Here is a 14,775-nt window from a genome sequence, read left to right as displayed (position 1 = left end):
TGGATCTTCTTCAATCTTGGAGTATGTTCTCTTGCTCTGAGCTGCATTCTCCTCCCCAAATGTGTGGAAGGAGGGCTCAGCACCCATGAATTGTGGGTGCTGAGCCCTCAATTCTGGCCATTCTTTCCTTTTCCGGCATGTTTGTTTGTGCGTCTGTGTGTGATATCTTTGTGATCAGTAATCGAAGTAACTTTTTTTTAATCGAAGTAACTAAAATGAAAATATGTTGAACTGCTAGTAGTCAGACAGCAGACAAAGTATATAGCCTTTGAAAGTTCAACTTTCACTTAGCTAAAAACTCCTTTAAAGATTTCATATTTACACTGGAATTTGGGAGAATTTGGAGACTGAAATACCTAAAGAGTAGATAATCCACAGTACCTTTTGATTTACATTTTTTGGAAGGGATGGACCTGCTCATTGTTTCACTTAATAGATTGCATATCGTGGAGTTTTACCTCTTCCCAGCCTATTCAGGGAAGAAGTGATTCATGCCAAAATCTGTTTATACAAGCACTCTCCCAGACAAATACCAGAAGGTGAGACCCATTGTTCACATTTTAAAGTGTCTGCAGGTTGCAAAAATGGTATGGTGTAATGTTGAGGGTGCTTTAAAAATTCTCTTTGTGTCCCATCTTGACAAAACTTCAGCCTAACCCTTTGAACTTCTTCATTCCCAACTGAAACAAAGCCTCAATACATAGTGCTTGCTCATAGTCATCTCTTGTTGCCCCTCACTCTATTATTGTCTCTCCATTAAGCATCTCAGGGTAGGGCTTAGGTCCAGCCCTAGGATAAATAGCATCCTGGGCATGTTCAGTGGGCCTTGCAGTTTTTCCTAATTCGTGCTCCTTCAACTGTTTTGGCTTACAACTTCCACCATCCTCAGTTGCTAGCCATGATGTTCAAGACTGGAAGTTGTTATCTAGTTCTCTTGAGGGACATAACTTGGGGAAGGCAGTCTTATAGTGTGTATATCTGTCTATCTATCTATCTAGATATAATAGTTACAGATATGTTCTCTTTTATGACTGTTTGTGGCTCTTATTATATTAAATGGGAAAGAACATGCTCTGCAATTGGAAAGTCCCAAGTAAAATCCCTGGAATATACAGGGAAAGTTAGGGAAAGGTAGCCATTTGAAACTCATAAGATGCATTGCCAGTCAGCATAGATGGTAGTGAACAAGTGTGAAGCAAACCATCATGAACACCATGCATAGTAACTAGATGGGAGACAAAATCTCCATTAGAATCCCTTCTAATCATCCAGCTCAGTATAAGGAAGCTCAGTTCAAATTACCTACCAGATCCTCACTCTTGAAGTGGCCAGGATTAGCCATATTGTGACTGAGTTATTATTATTATTATTATTAACCTTTGTTTATAAAGCGCTGTAAGTTTACACAGCGCTGTACATAATTTTTTTTTTAAGTCAGACTGTTCCCTGCCCTCAGGCTTACAATCTAAAAGACACGACACAAAAGGAGAAGGAAGTGGTGGTGGGGAATAGGAACAGGTCCAGCAGATCTTCTCCACCTCCGAGGCCTGGACCAAGGCAGATGGACTGGAGGAAGGGCTTGGCTTCTTAATGGATGCTTAAAAGGAGGCTTCCTGGGTCAGAGAGGGGCTCACCTCTGGGAATGCTTCTCTAAACAATATAGTCTTTAATTCAGTTTTGAAACTGGGCAGAGAAGTGATGAGGTGTGCATGTGGGGGAAGAAGGTTCCAAGAGTAAGGGGCAGCAAGCGAGAAGGGAAGAATTCGGGAGGGGGCAGTGGTAGTCCTACATTGTGACAGGAGACCCTGACTACCAGAGCGGAGGGTGCGAGTAGGAATGTAAGGAGAAAGAAGGTCAGATAAGTAAGGAGGGGCCAACCCATGGAGGGCTTTGAAAGTCAGTAACAAAAGCTTGTACCGGATGCGAAAGGGGAAGGGGAGCCAATGAAGGGAGGATAAAAGAGGAGAAACATGGTCAAAGCGGCGAGCAGATGTGACAATACGGGCAGCTGAATACTGGACAGATATTAAAGGATGGAGGTGTGAAAGAGGAAGCCCTGTTAGAAGGAGGTTACAATAATCTAGTCGCGAAACCACTAGGGCATGGACTAGAGTCTTGGCAGTAGAGATTGAGTTAGCATCCTGTGGGTGACATACATCAATGTAATTTTTTTATGCCAGCGGCTGCATTTTTTTTTTGGTCATCATGCAACCAACAGATGCAGTTAATAGTTGTGCAAGCAGCTTTCCTCCTTCAGGCAGTTGGACTTCTTAATCAATTATGGATTTAACAGTTATGCCCAGATCCATCACTTTCCTGACTATCTGTTTGAAATCCTTGTTTACTAATATGTAAAGGGGGGGCAGGGGGTCAATTCCCTCACCAGACCTTTCACTGGCTGCACACTCCTTCTGCAAACCCAAATCCTTCCATTTTCTTCTACACTCCTCTCAAAATGTCCCATCACTTCCTATTACCGTTTTGAGAGGGACAGCAGAGGAAAATTTGGGAAGGAGGTAGTAAAGAGTTTTGGTGTGCACATGGAGGTGGGAGCATTTTTCTATGTTTTCCTGCATTTGGAGGGCTTTCTAATGGTTTCGGCCCAAAATTGTTCCTAAATCACACCATGTAAAAAATAAATAAAAAAGGAGATGGGGGTTGCTGGTGAGGGGAACTGGTAAGGAGCTTATGGGCCACAAAAGTGTGGTCAAGGGGCTGCACTTTGCCTCTCCCCACAGGTGTAAAGGTAATGAGTCCTGGGGTAATTTTACATATGCATTCAACTGTTACTTTCCACAATAAGGATACTACAGCACAACCACATGTAACTTTATATATAATGTTTGATGCTATGCCTCCAGCACCTCTAGTTTAAGGATATCAGCTGGTAGGGAAGGAATAAACAAAATTAGCTTACAATCCTGGAAGGTTGGTCATAAACAGTACTGTAGTAGTTGGACCAGAACCCAGAAAGGTTTTTTGTAGATGTGTGTGTCCCTCCTCCAGTTGATTTGTTGTTTTTTTCTGGCATTACTCAGAAAGAAGGTTAGTGACTTGTTCCATACCTGTTATGTTGTTGATGTTGTTGTTACTTTAAAGAAACAAATAAACCAAACCATACCTTGGGATTGCTAAGAGAATGACATAAAACTTGTAAAATTCCACTAAAAAATACCTTGAAGGACTTTAAAATGTTGTGTGTTACACCCCACAGCCCCAAGTATTTTTCTTGTTACTCTACTTTGTAAAGTTAATTTGATTGTTCCCTTATTTCAGAAAGTAACTTGCAACATTACTTCCAAGTTCTGAGTTGGAACAAAGAGCTTTCTCATAGTTTGAGTGGTGCTGTAGTGGTAGTTTCCCTACACAGTGCACAGCATAGGGAGAAGACACAAAGGCCCAGTACAGACTGCCAGTTTGCAGCAGCCTGAGGCCAATTCTAGGGTTCCAGAGCATACAACATCCGCATGCTCCGGAACACTAATACGTGACATTATCACCATCTTTACGCACCGCTGTCCACACAGTGCGCGTATCATTCAAACAATGTGGTGCACGTGTGACATCACCACAATGCCCCAAGGCACTTAACGTGACTTGGCGGCATCGCCAGAAGGAGTTCCATTTTGGAGCTCCTTTTTGCTGCGGATCATTGCCCTGGGCTGCCCCTTTCTTCCAGTCTGTACCGGGCCAAACTCTACTTTTATGTGACATGCTATGGTCCTTTCTGGCTTGACTGGACCTGCTCAGATATACAGTGGACCCTTGTTATATGCTGGAGTTTGGTTCCCCTGTGGATAACAAAATCTGTGGATGTTCAAGTCCCATTAAATATAATAACATAGCAAAATGGTGTCCCTTATAAAAAAAATGGAAAATCAAGGTTTGATATTTGAAATTTTTTTGAACATTTTCAAACCGTGGATGCTTGAATCCATGTATAAAAATCCGTGGACAAGAAGAACCGACTGTATTTGTCTCCCACTTTTTGTGTTCACTTGAATACAGTGGATCCTTGTTATACGCTGGGGTTTGGTTCCAAGATCCCCCGTGTATAACAAAATCCATGTATGCTCAAGTCCCATTAAGTATAATGACATAGCAAAATGGTGTCCCTAATAAAAAATGGAACATCAAGGTAAATTTATACTTTTTTGGAACATTTTCAAACCGTGTATGCTTGAATCCGTGTATAAAAAATCCGTGTATAAGAAGGGCCGACTGTACATGTGTATCAATTTTTTGCCATTGTTTTTCCTCCCTCCAAATATGCTTATGTGAGCACTTATAGTGCTTAAGTGGACTAGGCATGGAAGATCACAGCCAAGGTGAGAAGCCACTCTAAGATTGTTAAGGAATCATGTTTAAACTGTACCACAGAGAACTGGTATCTGTCTTGTATCTACATGTCTTTGTGGTTAAGGTTAACTTGGCTTTCTCTAGCTATTTCTAGGGTTTCACTGTCTAGGATCCCACAAGGACTTCCCCACCCACCCCACACCCACCCACCAACTTTACCTCAAAATGCTAGCAAAAATCACATTGGTTGCACATTCCTACTGTGGTTACTTTCTATTCCTCTTGTATATTGTTCGTCTATTATGAGAAAGGAGATTTGAGGCATCTGCATGCTGGGACTTGTGATTAAACTTGCATTTTTAAAAATTCGATGAGTCTTGAGGCTGAAATGTGGGTAACTGAGTAAACCAGGGCTCAACATGGAGATAATGATAGTGGGACCATCAAATAGTTGAGTTTTAAGATTTCACAAAGTTATTTTTTTCTATAGCATGTGCTTTTTCTTCTGCCCATTGCTGGTAGACAGTCATGAAGACCTGGTGGTAGCAATGGTACAATGGTAACTACTAGTGCTCCTCTGCACTATTGCTACTACCAATTCTCCACGACCTTTCCCTAGTTTGGGGGTGTGCATCACCTCTTGTTGGACTGGGACAATACCATGCAGACCCTCTAATTATTCTTAATAAGTAAATTTGATGAGTACAAATGTCTGTTAAGAAGACTTGTGAATTACAAGGAAATCTTATGGCCCTCAATAGTAAACTGTGGAAGACTGCAGTACATCTGCTCTATGCTGAGGTGGATAAAATGTGGGCTGTTGTGATGTCTTGCACTGGTGATGATAAATGTTGTTTAATTTATGAGATGTAGAATAGATAACAAGGCAAGGAGCTGTTGGGAGAGGGTGATAGAATGGAATATTGAAACTTATTGGTGGAATGTCTGCCGGGTTTTGAATAAGGCTGGTGAATGACAGTTGACTGTGGATTTAGTTAATGGTTAGTTAGGGAATGAAGTTCGGGGGGGGGGGTATTCTAGGCTGAGCCATATAATCATATAATCATAATGTTGGAACAGGCCACAAGGGCCATGCAGTCCAACCCTTCTGCCATGCAGGAACTCACAATCAAAACACCCCCAACAGATGGTCATCCAGCCTCTGTTTAAAGATCTCCAAAGAAGACTCCACCACACTCTGAGGAAGTGTGTTCCACTGTTGAGCAGCTCTTACTGTGAAGATGTTCCTCCTAATGTTTAGTTCTGTAAGGAATGGATGGTTGTATGAGTGAGAAGTGGCACTAGAAGACTGAACAAAATGGAGATTCACAATGCATGATATGGGAGTTACCTGGCAAGCGAAGCGAGGATTTTTGAACCTGCTGGTGAGGTGATGGCACATCTAAGAAAACCATGATGTAGCTGCCAAGTGTTATCTATAAGGAAAGGACATTCCATCCAAGGGTTGGTACGAACTGCAAGAAGTTACAGAATGTTTGGACATGGACTGATATGTAGAGAACTCATCAACCAAGGAAATTTCTGTCCGAAGGCCAAAGGGCAGTGGACATTAGAAGTGGAGAAGCAGAAAGCCTTAAAAGAGAGAGCTTTCCAAACCAGAGGTGTGCTTCTGGATCTGCAGCAACAGGGCTCCCACATCTTCATGAAGATGCCTGATCAACAGCTTCAGTGAAGTGCCATCTCTGTGTGTGAGTACTTTGTGAATGGCGTGTGTGAGAGCTCTCTTAGTACTTGTATTTGTTATGTCTATGTATCTCAATAAATGTTACATGCATAGTGTCTAAAACCAAATTTGGTGTCTCTTTGTCTGTATCAGCCCTACTCTGAATAAGTCCACTGGGAGGGAGATTTCCACTACATGCTCTCAGGTTAAACAGGTTGCTCTTAAGATCTGGGCATAACAGTTCCTCCTAATATTCTTCCTAATGCAGAGGCCAGAATACCCTGAGAGCTGCCCAGAGTATTCCGGCCCCTCCATTGCTACACCATGTGGCTGTTTGCACATATATCCCACTGTGCCACCTGGTGACACTGCTGTGAGTCACTTGCTCTGAGGTCAGAACGAGGCACCCAGTGTTGTTCTGATCTCAGTGTGAGTGTCCGATGGCAGTGGTGCCAGGAGGCACAGTAGTATGTGTTGTAAACAGCTGCACAGCAGTGCAACAGAGGGCCCTTGATTTTCTGGGAAGATCTGGAGCAAAAGGAGAGTTATTAAAAAAAAATAGGGTGATATATGGCAGGCTCAGTGCTGAATTGTCCCAATGTTGTTTATACCAGAACCAGGGACTGGGTCCTGTGTCATCTGGACATCGCTATGGGAATGGGGTGTGTGTATTTTATTTGGCCCATGTGAACAGGGCCTTAGTCAGGCTTAGGAATTAAAGAGTGGTGTTTAAAAGTCTGAGTGAGGGAGAGAGTGTGAGATGTGTTTTCAGTGTATTAATCTGCTTTATGTTCAGCTTTATTACCTTTTGTTAACAAACATTGTTTGATATGTCATTGTTGGCCTCTGGGAATTCTATATATCAGAAAGCTTGGATTCAGTTAAGGTATCTGTGGTAGCAGCAATAAATAAAGTGAGGTGGGAACAGGAGTTGCATAAAAATTCACAAGGCATCTAGAAAGTTCCCACAATTGGTCATCACACAGGTGGGACAGGAGGAGGTCTTTACATTGGTGACACTTACCTCATTCTTGGTAAGTGTCACCAATGGAAAATCATGGAAGTCTCTCACACTTTGTAGTGGTGGTGGTGGGAATTCCCAAGAAGAAACCCCATAGCTGCATCCAGCCTCATGCTCATTTTGTGGCCTCTGCTGCGGCCTTTGCTGCCATGCCACTAGATTTTGGCAAAGTGGCTGCAGCATCCCTCCCTCCCTCCCACAGTTTCACTTAAGGATTGCTCACACCACATTATTATTCCAAATTTAACAAAAACAAAAACAAAACAAACAAACAAACAAACAAAAAACATCCCAGACATCTCAGGGACTCCACCATGGACCTCCCCCCATGCATCACTAAAATAACAACAATGCTCAACTCCCTATTTCTCAGCTGAAAAAAATGTGTTTGGAATGTGTAAAATTCTGTTGTGTGGCATCCTGAAATAGAACCTCCAATGGCTCAAAAGGGGGGCTGGAAGTGACATGATGGCCCCAAATGGCAGCCTCAATAGTTAACTGTGGCCCTCAAGAGCTATTTGAAATCAACTTAGTGTGACCTTACAGGTTTTAGAGCACATTAATGCTATGCACTTTGAAGTGACATTGGCACAAGCAGCCACACATTTCCTCCTTGTATACTCACTTTGGTGGAAGTGGGTCATCCAAAGGTCCCCTCCTTTGGATTATCTTTGGCCACATGGCCAAACAATCTACTCCACTGTTTGTTTTTTCTTCCCAGTATGCATCACCCTATCAATCAATAGCTGTTACTGATTTCCTTTAAATCTAATGGTTGTTTTTGATGTTTTCACTTTTCCCTGCTCCGATACTCCCCTACCCCTGCATCCAATCAGTATTGTGTTGTTTTTGGTTTTACTTCACTGAATGGAGTGTACACATTACCTCTTTCCCCTTCTTGTGATCCTCCCCCACATCATTCATTCTCTTAGTCACTTGTGCAAAGATCTCATGCACTCCCACCTTCCCGGTTTTCCCTGATCATTTGCTCACTTATTTGTGTGGAGATCTGCAATGCATGTATGCAGATCTCCACTTGAGTGAGTGAGAAAGGGAGTGAATGATTGTCGGGGAGGATTGGTAGGAGGAAGAGGTAGTGCACTCCATTTACTGAAGTAAAACACAACACTGATGGGGGAAGGATGGGGGGGGGCAGGGAGGCTGTGACTGCATCCACACTGCAGAAATAATGCAGCTTGACATCACTTTAAAAGCAAAGCTCTGGTGCCACAGCTATCTACAGTACCCAGAATTTCAAAGTATGGCAGTTAAGGTGGTGTCAAAGCAGATTGTTCTTCAGTGTGGATGCAGTCTCTGTCATCTTTGGGGGGAGGATTGAAGGGTGGAAGAGTAAAACCAAAGATGAAACAACATTGATCAAATGGGGAGGGGAGGGGAGAGTAAAAACAGTAAAAATAAATATGACATTAGGGTGGGAGAGAAAGCGGATGGGGATAACCTGATCTAACTCCTCACTACTGATCTCATGGCAGAACATTCACTGAAATAATAATAAATATCATGGCAACACACAATAGGCTTGCTGGACCCAACTAGTCCCTTCCACCCACCAAAAAATTCTCTCATATCCAGCTCTATGCCAAAGCCACCTTGGAGCAACAGCCTCACACAGGAAAATTGAGATGTTCCAGAACAATTTGGGGTAAAAGATTATTTTTAAAAAACTTTATTTTCCTACAAATATATACATTTCATTCAAGTAATATACAATTGAATTTACATACTAACATAAAATACTACTTAAAATAAACTTCCTCTAGGTCTTATGCATGGTTATCCTTTCTTCCTACTGTTATGTATTGAAACATTAGTGTTCTTATGATATTTTATCATATATGATCATATATCTAGACAGTATTCACAAGTTTTAACTCGTATAATAATTCCACTTCTAAATTTGTCTTATTTTCCCATCATTTTATTACTCCACCTATACTTTATTTCCATTTATTCTTTAAAAAAATCATTTACAGAAATCCATTCTTCCTCTATTGTATTTATATCTTTGTAGTTCAGATGAGTCGTCAAGATGTTCATTTCCATCATTTCAGTTAATTTTAACAGCCACTCATCTATTAGTGGAAGCTTTTCTTTTTTCCACTTTTGAGCTACCAGTAATCTAGCCACTGTTATCATATAAAGTAAAATTCGCCAATATTTTCTTTCTATTTGAAGTGGAATCTTGTTCAACATATTCAGTAAATAAATTTCTGTCCAAGCTCGTATTTTATGTTCACTATCTTTTCTATCATAATGTGTACCTTCCTGCAATAGGACTTTAGTTGGGGCATCGCCACCACATATGAAACCATGTACCATCCTTTACTTGACACTTCCAACATTCATTAGAGTTTGTCTTGTCGATGTTTGCAATCTTACTAGGTACCACCTATGCTCCATTTTAAAATCGTTCTCCTTCAATCCCTGTGCCTCTGTAAATTTCTTTGTTTTGGTTCTAGCATATTTCCAACTCTTCCAAAAAAAGGTAAAAGATGATTTTTTTAAAAATCGTATTAAAATCATACAAAGCATATTCCTTGCAACTTCACGGCAATCTCTCTGAGAATCATTAAGAACATTATGTGCCCAATTGCAGCCACTACAAGGTGGGTATGAATTTTATTTAGCATGTAGGCAAGACCTGCCTTTTAGAAGGAGAAAAAAAGCCAGAGAAGGAGAAGGAATGGAATAAAATATCCTGGAACAGTCTCTGGGAACCTTCCAAGGGCCTCTGTACATCACAAGATTGGGTTGCAGGTCTCACTTGTGGATTTACTCTTTTTCATCAAAAATTGCCTGAACTTGTTACTGGAAACCACCCAGCCCAACAATTAGGGAACCATGAATTAAGTCTTTGGAAGCTGTTGAGAGAAATACATACATGGGCAATGAATAAGTCATTTGGTTCCCACACACACAGAAAGAAACACATAGAGGCACACAAAGACACAGACACACACCTCAAGTAAACTGACTTATTTTAATTTGTACAGAAATTTTACATAAACAGAGATTAGCATATGCATGAAAGATTGGCAGGATTTGTTGTGTAAGTTACAATGTGATAAAGAGGGGTATGCATATGTTTTATCAGTCTTTAAACAATAAATAAAACTGTGCAAGCATGGTGTGGCTCACATTAATCAGAAAGGAATTGTAAGGAAAAGCTTATGACAAAAGGATCAACTATGCACAAGGAGATGTACCTACAGGTTTGGGAGTGACTGATGATGAGAGATTGTTTTAGCAACAGTTAGTTTGTTAATACCATAACACTTTTACACACATACACAAGGGTAACACTGTTCCCATTCATCATATTAACTTTGCCTTTATTGTAGCAACACTTAAGAGTTAGAGCTAATGGCTTTACTGGAAACATTTTATTGTCAATCTCTGATCCCACATTCCTACTTGAGGCATGTCTCTAATGTAGAAATTGTCTCCCTTCTAGTTATTGTGCATGGCATTCATGTGAATGCCAAATATTGCTTGTGGGTATTCATTTCATATGGTATAGAGTTGAGCGGGTGGAAGAATAAGACGGTTCCACTCTGGAAAGGCTTGTATATATCCAGATTTTTAATCTGTATGACTATCTAAATCTACTTCCCTTCTGTTCAGAATTTGGATTGTTCCAGGAATGCTTTGGGAGTTCTGAAAGTCTTGCTGAATTGCAGACATTTCTGGTTAACTTTAAACAATGGTGATATCTTAAAGCAGAGGTTCTCAGCCTGGGTTCCCTGGAGCCCTAAGACTTCACAAGAGGTCACTAAGGGTTCCACAAGAGGTCATGAAACAAAAAACCAGCAGCAATGTTTTTTTAAATATGTAGGTATAATAATTTTTATGAGGCTTGAAAATTATTTCAAGGGTTCCTCCATGGTAAAAATAAATTGAGAAAGAGTGCCATAAAGAATTCTAGTATGTCTTCCCCCATGTCCCAGCATGGCAAAGTTCAGTGTCATCTTTAATTTTGACTCACACTCTATTAAATGGGACTATCCATTTTACAAGGGATTTTACACATGCCCTTGCTCTGTTTGTGAAGAAGAAGGGTGGGTTGTTATATTTCCCCCCTACAGTAATAAACCAGTTATTGAAAACCAAACTGGACAGGATGTGGGTGATCTGGATCACCTTACATCTTTTCTTTGTCTAAAGTAGTTAACTACAGAGCTTCTGTGTCATCTTGTTTTAGCCCTGATGTACTACAGTTTCAGATACATGTTGACATGATTTATCTTCCATCGATTCTGTACTCCAGGGGTCGGCAACCCCTGACCCGCTGGCCTGATGTGGCTCGCGGAGTCGGCAGGACTGGCCCCAGCCCGATCCTGTCGCCACTGCCACTTCCTCCTCCTCCTCCCCAGGCTGCACGGCCCTCCTCCTCCACCACCAGAGGAGGGCCGTGTGGCCTGGGACAGAGGAGGCAAAGGGGGAAGCCCCGAATTGTCTGAGGGACAGCAACCCGGCCCTCAGTTCAAAAAGGTTGCCTACCCCTGCTGTACTCCTTCAACCACTGTCTAAAAAAGGGAACCACAAGCATTTAGCTAACCAAGCCAGCAATCTTCCTTAGCATATGAATCAAGTGATCCCTGAGATCCAAACCTGGGTGGCTACTTGGTATAAAGCTCCCGGACCTGCTTCAGTCTGCCAATTTAGGAATCATGTTGCTGACAGAAGCTTATCAGGATACTTCCCCCTGTGCTTGCTCACTCCACTTTCATCCAGTGAATTTGCCTGTGGTCTAGAGCAAGGATTGTCTCCTCATAACAATCCCAGACACCTTCTTAACATGTGACAATACCTCCCCTGTTCTGGAAATTAATCTCTTTGACTTTTGCTTCCTCATGACTTTGCTATGAAAGGCTCTTCTTAGGCCAGAACATCTCCTCAGTTACTCAAGGTCCTTTAAAGTGAAGGTGTGACTACAAGGTTCTATGGAATGCTTCAGGAAAGTCTTTCTCTTTGCCAAAGAAAACACATCATTTTACTTGAGTGTGTAATTGTTGATTTCATATTCTGATGTACAGCGTCATAGACCACAGATGACTTTCTGGATTGCACAATAAACAGCCCCATATCTGCACTGACAGCTGTCCTATGTGGAGCTTGTCAATTTTTAAATCTCATTTCATTATCACATCACTAACAGCAAGTCAAATATTCCTTTGAAGTTGTTGAAGGAGTGGCCCTAATACTCTTATTAACCTTTCCATGAGAGATTAAACTGTCTGGTTCCCCTGGGGCTGTCAAAAATGTGTTTCTTTTGTGATCCTTAAGAGCACTCAGAAACATTTGAGCACTGTGTAGCTAGGGATGGGTGAGAATTTCATTTCAGTTCCTTTCTTTTAATGCAAATTTACCAAAATGAGTATGTGGGATGAAGCAAAACTGACAGATTCGTCCATCCCTACTTCCAAATGAACCCCTATGCATTGAATCTATATATATATGTGCATGCACATACATGCATACACACAAACACACATAAAGGCTGTCTCTGCATGTCTTTTACCCTCTTAAGTAGCCCTGATGACACAGGGCCCAATCCTTGGGCAGTTCAGTACCAAACCTGCCCTATACCCCCCCTTACACCGATTTTTAAAAAAACTCACCTTTTGCTCTGGTCCTTCCAGAATGATGGCAGGTGGCTGTTTGCAACACATCATTCTGTGCTGCTCTTTGCTGCCACAAGTCACGCCCTCTGAGATCAGAACAAAGGGTCCAGCCATATGATGAATGCTGGGTGCCTCATTCTCAGCCTCAGATTGAGCCAACTATGGCAGCAGCAATGACAGATGGTACAGTGGGATCTTCATGCACACAACCGCCCACAATTGTGCTGGAATGTCAAGTAATGGGGAAATATCTGGGCAGCTCAGAATATGCTAGGCTGCTCCTGGAGTATTCCATGCAGACCAAAGTGTGTAAGACATGTTGCATTTGGAAAACTCATTAAAAGAAATGCAGTCCTATAGCAAATGATCAGACCACAGTAAGGATTTACCATTGTCCAGCTAACATTCTCTTATGATATACTAGAGTGGCCTAACAAAGTGGGTTGTGACCTCACAAGGAACAGAGACATCTTGGATCTCAGAGAAAATACCTTTTTGTATTTCTAATGGAATTCAAATTTTGTCTCCTGGACTCTGAGATGCTTTGTTCCCAGTGCCACATGGCCAGAAGGAGGCTTGGGCCTGCATGTATAGATATCCCTCCACACCATCTTCACATAGAACAACACACCAACAAAACCTTGAAAAAATGCAGTCCTGTTACTAACATCATCATTTTTGTTAAACAAAAAAAACTCCAGTATGATTTTTAATTCCTTTGACTGATGAAGAAGCCAGTGGAGCTTTGAAAGCTTATATCATATATTTTGTGCATTTTGGTTGATCTCGTAAAGGTATCACTATTTCGTGGATTTTGGGTGTTATTTACTAGAGTTTGAAAAAGGTTATTTATCTGGCGTATAACCCCCAGATTCCCCCAGTGAGCATGTAAACAGGGAGGTAGCCAGGATTTTGGGAAGGGGGGGGGTCCAGACTAAGTGCCACCATTATAATGGGGCTTGGGTGCGGCGGTGAGGCAGCACGCACCATTCATTTTATCTAATGGAAGGGGGTGTCTGGACCCCAAGAACCCCCCCCCCCTTGGCTACGTCCCTGATGTAAACAGACTGGTGTCTTCTGGAAATGCTACTTCAGATTGTCAGCTTGTCAGGGGTGTGGTGCCTAGTCAGTTCCATGGTGCTGTTCAACAGCAACTGAGCACTGTTTCTATTTCATGGGCATTGGCACAACCATTTTCATTTATTTATGATGACTTGCTGTGTAGTTCTAGACCTTTATAACTCTACAAAGCATTATTGTTATTGTTATTGATTCAGAGGTGGTGAATGCTGCACCTGCTGATATCCTTTCTGCTACACAACTATAGCCCTCCAGATATTGTTGTATTTCATGTCCCAGCAGCATTAGCCAGCATAGCCAAAGGTGAAGAATGCTGGGAGTTGTAGCTCAGCAACATCTGGAGGGCTGCATAATTCTCACCCCATTTTTGAAAGCTGAAAAGTAATCCTGCCATTACGGCTGGATTTCTGCAATGCGCTCTACATGGGGCAACCCTTGTACCAAACCCGGCAGCTTCAATTAGTTCAGAACATGGCAGCGAGGTTGGTCACTGGATGCTCCAGGACCAGCCACATAACACCTGTCTTACAAGATCTACATTGGCTGCCCATTTGCTTCTGGGCACAATACAAGGTGTTGGTTATCACCTATAAAGCCCTAAATGGCTTGGGCCCAGGGTACTTGGAGGACCGCCTCTCCCCATACAATCCGCCCTGCATTCTCAGATCGGTTGGGAAGCAATTGCTAAGGGTTCCCAAGACAAGATACACCTCGTCTTCTCAAAGGGCCTTTTCTGTCTCGGCCCCACACATCTGGAACTCTCTTCCTGACGAGTTCTGCTCTGTTACCTCCCTTGACCTGTTTAGGAAAAAGCTGAAGACCTACCTCTTCCAACAGGCTTTCCCCCATGCGTTGTGACATCTGCTCTCTCCCCATCACATTGCACTTTCAAGCTAGTTTTTGTTGTTGGTTTTTAATGTTTGTAATTTTATCCTGTTTTTTTTATGGTGCACTGTATTTTTATGATATTTTATGATGTTGATACTGTTGTAAATTGTACGATGTTTTTGTACCCTTGTTGTAACCCGGCTTTGATCTCTTTTGGA

The sequence above is a fragment of the Sceloporus undulatus genome, chromosome 2 (assembly GCF_019175285.1).
Source record: "Sceloporus undulatus isolate JIND9_A2432 ecotype Alabama chromosome 2, SceUnd_v1.1, whole genome shotgun sequence".
NCBI classification, from domain to species: Eukaryota; Metazoa; Chordata; class Lepidosauria; order Squamata; family Phrynosomatidae; genus Sceloporus; species Sceloporus undulatus.
Note: the sequence above shows the minus strand (reverse complement) of the source record.